A 10,423-nucleotide genomic window follows, 5' to 3' on the forward strand; every position below is an offset into this window, starting at 1 on the left:
TGCGTTGTATGAAGAAGCACTCACTGCCTTCTGTTTGTTTTAAACCTGCTGCCTGTTCATCGCATCTGGTGACCCCTGGTTCTTGTGTTATGGGATTTCCCTGGTCACTTTCTCCACAGCATACCCGACTGTACGGACTATCAGCTCCTCCTTCGTTGTGTCGTCTCTAAGATGAACAGTCCCACTCGCTGTAATCTCTTTTCATATGGAAGCTGTTCCATGTTTCTTGCCCTTCTCTGCCCCTTTCCCAAGTCTAATGCATCCTTTCTGGAGATGGAGTGACCCGAGCTACCTGCAGTGGAAGAGGTGGGGGTGCACTGGGGATTTATACAGCAGCATTATGGTATTTTTTAGTTTATTATCTATCCTTTACCTACTGGTTCCTGGCTGCACCAAGTGCAGTCACTGTTGGAAGGCAGCACCCACCGCCCTGTGCCTTGGCAGTGCACACACTCGGCGAATTGCCCCTTTCCTTAACTCGGGCTCTGCCTCCCCCGGTTTGCTTGGCTTCATGCCACCCACCTCTGCCTCCACTCCCGCTCACCCATGCCCCTTCCAGGCCCCGCGGTGCCAGAGCACACCTGCTGTGCTGGGCCAGAGGGCTACGACCCCAATGTAAAGGCTGCAAAGCTGTTTTGGGACGCAGCTGGTGCTTTGCAGAGAAATGGGTTTGGGGCTGTGGCTCTGGGAGAGCAGGGAGCTGCCCTGGGCTGGGGGGCCCAGGGAGAATCAGCCCCCGCCCACACCTGCACCAATGACCCTGCCAGTTCAGGCAGTTTGTCTCTACACAGCCCAAAGGGGGGAGGATGACACCCCACACTGGGCCGACTGCGTCTGGAGAGTCCCCCCCCCCGTCTCCCCCAGCAGCACTTGGCTCCAAGTTCCGCTATCAGCACTGCCAGCAAAGCAGCTGCTCCGCTTCCCTGCCAGCCAGCCGTGCTGAGAAGACAGCAGCTCGGAGTCCATATCTGCTCCCTGGGACAGATAAGGAACATGTCCCCAGTCACCTGGCCTCCAGCTGCCTGCTTGCCAGGGAGGTGCCCGCAGGGGCTGGTGGGTGGGTACAGCCTAGAGTCACCAGATAGCAAGTGTGACAAATCAGGACGGGGTGGGGGGATGGGGTAATAGGAGCCTATATAAGAAAAAGACCCAAAAATCGGGACTGTCCCTATAAAATCGGGACATCTGGTCACCCTAGTACAGCCCCAACACCAGTGGCCCTGATTAGCTGGTGAAGGTGAAACTCCCCTGCCAGCTCAGTGGGGCCTGGAGCAGGAGCAGGCTAGGGGGCAGAGGAGCAGCTTGCCCTAGGACTGGCCAGGCTCTGTGTGCTCTGGGGGTGCACAGGGAGCCTGCACTCCGCTAGGAGCCGGCAGCAGAACTAACCTCGCTCCCAAGTGCTGCAAGGGGGAGGGGCAGCCCCAGGCTTGTGCTGCCTCCAGCCCAGGCTCTAAGGCAGCTAGGGGGGCAGGGAGGCACTGGCAGGACCAAGCCATTGCTGAATTAGCTCCCAGGGATGATGGCTGCAGCCAGAGATAAGCTGCAGAGTCTCCCAGGGCCAAGGCCCATGGCGTGGCTTTGCTGCCCTCTTGTTACAGGATCGAGTATGGCACATGAGGTTGTGTCAGTCTAGGGCAGTGGTCCCCAACGCGGTGCCCGCGGGGCATCTATGTGCACCCGTGTACTGGCCAGCGGATGAGCATCTGCCGAAATGCTGCCGAAAAGCAACATCATCCAGAGGCGTCGCCGCCGAAATGCTGCTGATTTTCAGCGGCATTTCGGCGACGACATCTCTGGATGATGCTGCTTCTCAACGGCATTTCAGAGGCTGCTTGTCCACCGGCCACGATCCTTGGTGGCTTGTCGTCCGGCGCCTGCCAGACAAAAAAGGTTGGGGACCACTGGGCTAGGGGTTGGCACCTGGCACGTTTGCAGCGGACTTGGCCATTGCTCCAGCTCCCTGGCCACGCCCGACACAGATGACCCAGGCAGTCTCAGCAGAGCTTCCCCACTATAAAACTTCCAAGCTCAGGCTTGACGCCAGTTTGGTTTTTTCACCCCAACAGCTCCCCTGGGGAGGCTGTTCCAGAGTTTCACTCCTCCGATGGCTAGAAACCTGCGGCTAATTTCAAGCCTACGCTTGTTGCTGGCCGGCAGTCAGTGGTTTGGAATCAGGCCCTTCTCCAAACCCTGGGACCAGTCCATTGTGTGACCAGCCATCTGTGGCCAGGAAGTGCTGCAAACCAGCTTGTGAAATGTGACACTGGGCAGGAGATGTGCATATGGGGAATCCCCAGCCAGCCAGCACTGGCTGCGCTTCCCAGAAACAGAGCCCGCTGCACCCCTACATCCCACCAGCACCATTCTTCCTTCCTCATTCTCTGGTGTCCAATCAACAAGAGAGACGAGGCTGTTCTGACACGTGGGTGAGAGCCCCCACCCCACACATACACTGTGAGTGTCAGGAACGCATGTGACGAACTGGGACTGTTCTTAATGTTTGCTCTGAATACTGTGTTGGTGCCTCAGTGTCCCCTAGGCAGTTCTTAAGTATCTAGGTGGTGGGATAAGGGTGTGTGATTGCTGCAGAGCAAAGGGCCAGTGCACCTAAATGCCTGGCACTCTGTCTCCTAGCAACTGATGGCCTGGGCCCCTCCTCTGCAAAGGTGCCAGCTGAAGGTGTTGGAGACAAAGGGATCAGGTGACCTCCTGGCCCGGGAAAGGAGCTGAGCAGAGAGGAGGGGCTGGAGGGGTTGGTTAGTCTGGAGCTACCTGGGGATAAGGAGTGAAGTGCAGACCTAGGGGTCTGGCTCACTGCCCCCCAGAATGGACCCGGCCGAGGGGTCTGGTTCGCTGTATCTACAAGCTCTGTTTTAGACCCTGTTCCTGTCATCGAATAAACCTCTGTTTTGCTGGCTAAGAGTCACGTCTGACTGCAAAGTGGGGGTGCAGAACCCTGTGGCTTCCCCAGGACCCCGCCTGGGTGGGCTCGCTGTGGGAAGCCCACAGAGGGGCAGAGGATGCTGAATGCTTCAAGGAGAGACCCAGGAGGTGAAGCCGTGTGAGCTTCTTGCCCTGAACAAGTCTGCTTCGAGGGAGAGGAGGCTCCCCAAAGTCCTGACTGGCTTAGTGTGGAGCAGTTCCAGAGCATCGCCCGGGGACTCCGTGACAACGCAGACCCACACCCCTGGGCTCACCACACTGAGCCCTGCCCTGTCACTCGCTCTCCAGGAGGGGCTGTTCCCCAAAAGGGACAAGGGCCTACGGAAGAGACTAGAGAAACCCAGACTGACCTAACCCCTCCTGTTTGCACTCCCCTCCCTCCCCTTCTGCTCAGCTCTCTGGCCTTCCCCACAGCTGGTGGGGAGCCTTCTGCTCTGCAGCAGCTTCCCTGTGTCTCTGCCTCCCACCCCGCGTCAGTTCCACTCCCAGGGCCCCGACAGCTGGCCAGGATGACAACGGCTTTCCTTAGCCACCTGGCGGGCCATCATTCAGTGAACGAGTCTGTATATCCCAGACCAGGGGATCCCTGCCAGCCTCATGCCCTCTCTGCCAGTTGGCACAGACCTCTTGGCCCACAGCGGCATCACTCGTTAAGGAGTCACTCAGCATATTGCCAATCCTGGGATTTCCCCTCAGTGCACCCGACCATCCCTCCTCACTGCAACAGCTTCCCCTGTAGCGGGAACAGGAACGCCCAGGCCTCCTGCCCGCTTCTGCCTCCCAATCTCACTCGCCAGCAAGCCCTCGGCATGCCCTTGACTCTGTCGGCCCCTCAAATGGAAAATAGAAGTGCCCACCCACAGGGCTGGCTTTAGGAAGTGCGGGGCCCAATTCGAACAGTTTCGATGGGGCCCTGGCAGGGATGACTAAAAAAAAGCCAAACAAAAAAAAACAACAACAAAAGACACCTGTAGAAAAACACGTGGGGCTTGTATTCACCGGGCGGTGCTCTGAGTCTTTGGCGGCACTTCGGCGGTGGGTCCTTCACTCGCTCCAGGTCTTTGGCGGCACCGAAGGACCCGCCACCGAAGTGCCGCTGAAGACCCAGAGCAAGCGAAGGACCCTCCAGCGAAGTGCCGCTGGAGATCCGAAGCGCTGCCAGATGAGTAAAAATTAAAAAGGCGCCTCTAGCCAGGGAAGGGATTCTCACTGGGTGCGGGGCCCTCTTAGGCGCGGGGCCCGATTCGGGGGAATTGGTGGAATTGGCCTAAAGCCGGCCCTACCCACCCAAGCACTGTGCGGCCTGAAGGCATGGTGTGATGGGACTCGGCAGATCTGTGACAGCTCGCAACAAATATCTCCAGCGGCCAGAGATGGGCACTACATGGGGAGGGCGCTGAGTCAGGGGTGGTAGATTTGTATAATTTTTGGTGATGCCCAGAACAGGTCCAAGTCACCGCCCCACACACCTGCCTAAGGCTCTGGGAGGAAGTTTGGGTGTGGGAGTGGTGCAGGCTCTGGGATGGAGTTTGGCTGCTGAGTGCAGGTTCTGGGCTGGGGCAGAGGGTTGGGGTGCAGGAGGGGGTTTGAGGTGCAGGCTCTGGGAGAGAGTTTGGGTGCTGGGCTCTGGGCTGGGAGAGGGGGAAGGGGTGCAAGAGGAGGTTTGGGTGCTGGATGCAAGCTCTGGGCTGGGAGAGGGGGAGGGGGTGCAGGGTGTGGGACTAGGCCAGGGATGAGGCATTTGGGGTACAGTGGGCAGGCTGCCCTGGGGCTGGGGTGCGGGGCCAGAGAGGAGGACTCCTATCATAGCTTTCCTACTCAGATCTGAACCTTAGAGTTCAGAAAATAAGATGCTAGTATGAAAACTTCAAGCTTAATTACCAGCTTAGATCTGATATCGCTGCCACCAGACAGGAATTACAGTGCCTGCCTCACTCTGGTCTCCCCAAAACCTTCGCTGGGGGACCCCAAGACTCAGATGCCCTGAGTCTCACAACAAAGGGAAATAACCCACTTCCCTTCCTGCTCTCTTTACCTCCCCAGATTTTCCTGCCCTGGTACACTAGGAGATTTTCCTGCTTCAATCCTTGAAACACAAACCCAGAGAGATTAAGGTCTTCTCCCCCTCACCCCAGAGGCTATGCAGATTCAAACTAGTCAATCTAACACAAAGAGATTTCCCCCCTCCTTCGTTCCTTAGCCTGTAACCAGAGAAAAACTCAAACAGGTTTAAAAAGAAAGCTTTATATAAAAGAAAGAAAAGACATAAAACATGGTCTCTGTATTAAGATGACAATATACAGGGTCAAATTGGCTTAAAAGAAAAATGAATAAACAGCCTTATCCAAAAAGAAATACAATTTAAAACATTCCAGCAAACTACACACATGTAAATACAAAAAAAACAACATAAAAAGCCTATATTGTTTTCTCTACTTGTGTACTTACACTGGAAACAGAAGATTAGAGAAGCCTGGAAATAGAAATCACTCTCATAGCCGAGAGTGCACTAGAGACCCAGACAAAGGACACACACCCAAAAATTCCCTCCCTGAGCTTTGAAAAATCCGGTTTCCTGATTGGTCCTCTGGTCAGGTGTTGGTTCCCTTTGTTAACCTTTACAGGTAAAGAAACATTAACCCTTAGCTATCTATTTATGACAACTCCCCCAGCCCTCTATCCACCAGTCACCAGCAAGCTCGCAGGGGAAAGAAGGGTAGCCCCCTCCCCAGCTCCCCCCCGGTGCCACACCTCACTCAAGCCCCCCCAGAGTGCTGCTCAGGAGATCCAGCCAGAATAAGGTCCCCCTGCCTCGGGCTGCCCCCGGTGCTGCTCCCTTGTAGCTGGCTGCAGCTGGCGAGGGAGCTCAGCGCAGAGCTGCCTGGGGCAGGTGGGAACGTTCAGGGGAGGAGACGCTTGGTGGAGGTGCACGGGGGCAGCAGGCGGGGCTGGGGAGGAGACCCAACCCTGAACATTGGTGGAGCTGGGCCCCCTGGGCCCTGAATTTGCTGGAGCCCAGGCACCTTGGGCCCGTATAACTCCCTTCCCCTACTCCGAGTTACTACAGAGGATTCTCTCCCAGCTGTGTCTCGCCCGCATGCTCAGGGTCCAACTGATCACCAGCTCTGGGGTTGGGAAAGAATTTCCCCAGGTCAAACTGGCAGGGACCTTGGGGTTTTTGCCTTTCGCTGCAACATGGGGCATGGGTTACTTGCAGGTTTAAACGAGTGTCAGTGGTGGATTTGCTCTAGTGTGAAGTCTTTAAACCATGATTTGAGGATATCAGTGGCTCTGACACAGGTTAGGGGTCTATTTCAGGAGTAGGGGGTGTGGTTCTGGGGCCTGTGATGTGCAGCAGGGCAGATAGCTGATCATGATGGTCCCTTCTGACCCTAAGGTCCCTGAGTCATCCCAGCCTGTCTCCCTGCGGGGGGAGAGCCTGGCTCACTGGCACACTGCACAGACCCGGTGCCCACCATGGGGGTGAGCGTCCTGAGAGCTGCGTGTGCTCGGAAGCCAGGCTGGAGCCGAACTGGAGGAAGCAGCCAATGCACTGGTGTGTTTCCATGACCCTTTGCTTCGTGCTTCGAGCAGGCAGCCGAACCTGCCCCTGGAGCGCAGGGGGGAGCACCCAGCTCGCCTGTGGGCAGCCGCCTTGGGAGAGTTCAGAACTTTCCCCTCCATGCTGCATTTACTGTAGCCACCTTTGCTTCACCCAGCCCAGCTTCCCCAATTCACTGTCAAGCCGGAGTCAGACACTGGCTAGGAGTGGGGAGGGGAGCCAGGGGCTCTTTGAGGCTTGCCAGGCTGAGGACTCCGGATGGGTCTGGCAGCAATGACAAAGGGGCTGTTTTCAGGGCCAGAGTGGAGCACAGCCTGCCCCGGGGAGCTTGAGTCTCACTTGCGTGGGCACAACAGCAGCAAAGCCAGGTTACAAGCCCAGCAGGGACCCTGGGGACACGCGGCTCACTGGCCCTGCTCTGGTTACCTGGGCTAGCTGGATTCAAGCTTGCTTGCTAGGCTATGCCGTGTATGGCTCTTGGCAAGGTATGAAGGGGACCAGCCAGGCCGGAGCTGCAGGGCAGAGATCTGTGATACGCACCTTCCGGCCCCTGCCAGACCGCCCAGGCCCGCGGGCTGCGACGCGCCAGCGCTGCGGACAGGCTGGGCTGGGTGCTTGGGGAACACAGCAGGAGTCCGAGCCCATGGTTGGGAGGGGTCAGGTGTGTGGTGCCCATGGTGGGGGCTGCTAGGGGAGGGAGCCCAAGGGAGGCTGCTCTCCAGGACACTGGGCCTTGCCCGGCGTGGCAGACAGTGCCCAGGGAGAGGGGGTCAGGGTGGCAGTGTCAGCTGTGACATGGTGTAGGGGAGGGCCAAAGGCAGTGGGTCTGTGGCCAGAAGAGAGGGCAGAGGGGGTGCACTGGCCCAGGGGGCTTTCATGCAGGGGCCCCAGGAGCACTGGACACTAATATGCAGACCTTTGAAAGCTAAGCAGGGTGACCGGACAGCAAGTGGGAAAAATCAGGACCGGGGTGAGGGGTAATAGGAGCCTATATAAGAAAAAGCCCCAAAACCCGGGACTGTCACTATAAAATTGGGACATCTGGTCACCATAGAGCTAAGGGAGGCTATGGGTCAGTGAGGGGAGGGGGGTCCACAAGGCTCCTGAGTCCTTTCCCCAAGCTCCACACCAGGCCCCGAGCACCCTCAGCCTCAGCTTGCTGACCTCTGCAAGCAGCTGCCCTTAGCTCAGCATTTTCTCCTGCTTGGGGGTGGGGCAGGTCACAGTTTTTATTTGCATCCTTGTGACTTCTGAGCTGAGGAAACCTCACTTCCTTCCTGTGTCTGGGATGCAGAGTCAGCGCCATGGGCTGGGCAGGGGCCATGCTCCGTCTTGGTGCATCAGGAGCTGGTGGGGCAGGGCATTACCCTGTGGGCCCTGCAAGCCTGAGCACCCTGCCCCCTTCCCTGTGGGCAGTGGAAGGGAGCTCCATGCCATGGCACAGGATGGCAGCAGTGCCCACGCTCTGGCACTCTCCACCTCTGTGCAGGCCCTTCACACCAAGGCTAGTGCTGGGGCAACCCCCCCAGCAGTGCTGAAAGGCTCCGCCCCTGCCCCCCTATCCCCGTGTCTCACTCCCTCATTCTGCAGGGTTTGTGATGTTACCCAGTGGGCCTCCCCCCAGAGCTGGGAGTCCCCCAGCACCCCCACTCCGACAGGGACTTTCCAGTTAGCCCTCCCTGATGGGGCCGCTCCAATCTCCACTGTCCTGGCCCTGCTGCCAGGCTCTGATGTGCCAGGACGGCACGGCCTTGCTCTGCGCGGGGGCCAGGTAGCATTCCCCTGGGCCCGACAGACGCCCTTCGCTCGGCAGTGCCCAGTGCTTTCGAAAACGAAAGCAAAGGGAGAGGGGCAGAGAAGGGAAGAGCCCAGAGTCAGGACACAGCCTGGGACAGCCCGGTGAGGGCAGGGCTCCCCTCCTGCTCCCCAAGCCCCAGCCTGGCTCTCTAGCTACGCCACCAAGCTCCCCTCCCCCGGCTGTGACAGCCTCTGGCCACCAAGAGAGGAACTGCCTGTTCCTCTTCTGTCCAGTGCCGAGTCGCACAGCAGAGGAGCAGCCGCAGCTGAGGACGGGAGGCAGGCGACAGCTCAGGTACAGGGCAGGGGCTCCATGGGGCAGGATGGGGGCAAGGCCAGCGGGCAGGTGCGTCTCGCCCTGTGCCACCGAGCAGAGTGGTGTGCCTGGGCTCACCTCGAAGTGGGGGTGTGTGAACGACCTCAGGGGAGTGCAGTGCCCGTTAGCCACAAGCCATCAGCTGTCTCAGCAGGGCATGGCCAGGTGGCCCCATCCTCAGCCCTCAGCCGGAGTTGGGCAGACAAGGTGCAAGAGGCTGGCACGGGGGATCCCTGCCAGTGGTGCTGAAGGGCAGAGGCAGGGTCGTGACTGGGACCTTCCCTGCAAATGGCCTGAGTGGTGAACATCTAGAGACTGCCCACGAATGGCCCCAGGGTAGTGGCTGGGCATCCCTCCTTACAAGGGCAGCAATAACTTTGCGGGCACGGGCACCTGCTTCAAGTGCCCCCAGGGCTGGCAGCCCACAGAGAGTCCCGCTGAGTGAAAGGGCTGGCACTCAACCCCCAGCCTTGCAAAACAGCTGCCCCTCTTCCCAGAATGATCGTCCACTAGAGAAAACGGGGCTGGGGCTGGGGCCGAGGCCAAGCCGGAGCGCAGACCCCCCCAGGCTCCCCAGGCTCAGGCTGGAGTGCAGACACCCCCCCCAGCTCCACCAAGGCTCGCCATGCTCAGGCCGGAGCGCTGACCCTGCCCAGCTCCACCAAGGCTCCCCATGCTCAGGCCGGAGTGCAGACACACACCCCCAGGCTCCCCATGCTCAGGACAGAGTGCAGACCCCCCCAGCTCCACCAAGGCTCCCCGTGCTCAGGCTGGAGCGCAGACCCACCCCAAGCCCTGCTAAGGCCCCCCGTGCTCAGGCTGGAGCACAGAGCATTTCTGCTGTCTCTAGCTCCATTTGCCCCTATCTTCAGCTCTGCTCTCCGCCCCACCTCCCTCCTCTCCCCACAAAGCCGCAGCTTGTGACTCTGCAGAGGAGCTACTTCCCCAGCTCTACTCTTCCCCAAGCGCCCACTCCAAGCGAAGCTCCACAGCCAAGTATATCGGTGCCTGGGGGGAGGGGAGCCAGGGCTCCTGAGGCACCCAGAGCGATAATGGGGAGCAGGACCCGCTTCTCCCCCACTCCTCCTGTTCCCTTCTGCCACCTCCTTTGCATAATGGGTGTGCAGGCACCTGAGGGGCTCGGCTGGGGCTAGTGCTGCCTGGGCCTGGGGCATAAGGCACCGGGAGTTGCTGCAGCGTCCTCTTGGCAGTGGGTGAGCTTGGATGGAGCAGCCCTGCCTCGGGCGTGGAGCAGATAGGACCGAAGGGGTGTTCTCCTCCCCCCGTTTACAGCCTGCTTGTGTCTTGCTTCCCATCTAGGAAGATGCTGGCACTCCTGGCAGCCCTGCTTCTCCTGCACAGTGCGCCGTCCAGCTGGGCGTGTTGCTGGGGGTCTCCAAATTCAAACTCCTGCGTGGTCCTGGACTGGTCGGAATTCAGTAGCGATACTCAGAGAGCCCTGAACCTCAGCAACCATGGCATCAGGGAAATCACTGGATCTGCCTGGCTGCGGGAGTCAGTCAACACGCTGGATCTGTCCTTTAACTGCCTGCAGAGCCTTCCCCTGGATTTCCTCTCCCAGGCACGTGCTCTCAAGGAGCTTTACCTGCAGCACAACCAGCTGCGGGGACTGCCCTCCGAGTTCTTCAAGAATGCCACCAGCCTGGAGACCTTGGTCGTGGACTGCAAGTGTGATGTCGTGGGGAGCGTGGTCAGCCACTGCAATAGCCCCACCAACAGCACAGACCGCACCTGCCACTGCCACTCAGAGCAGGAGAAAACCGAGTTCTACAACGTCACCGAGT

This window comes from Chelonoidis abingdonii, chromosome 11 (assembly GCF_003597395.2).
Source record: "Chelonoidis abingdonii isolate Lonesome George chromosome 11, CheloAbing_2.0, whole genome shotgun sequence".
Lineage (NCBI taxonomy): Eukaryota > Metazoa > Chordata > Testudines > Testudinidae > Chelonoidis > Chelonoidis abingdonii.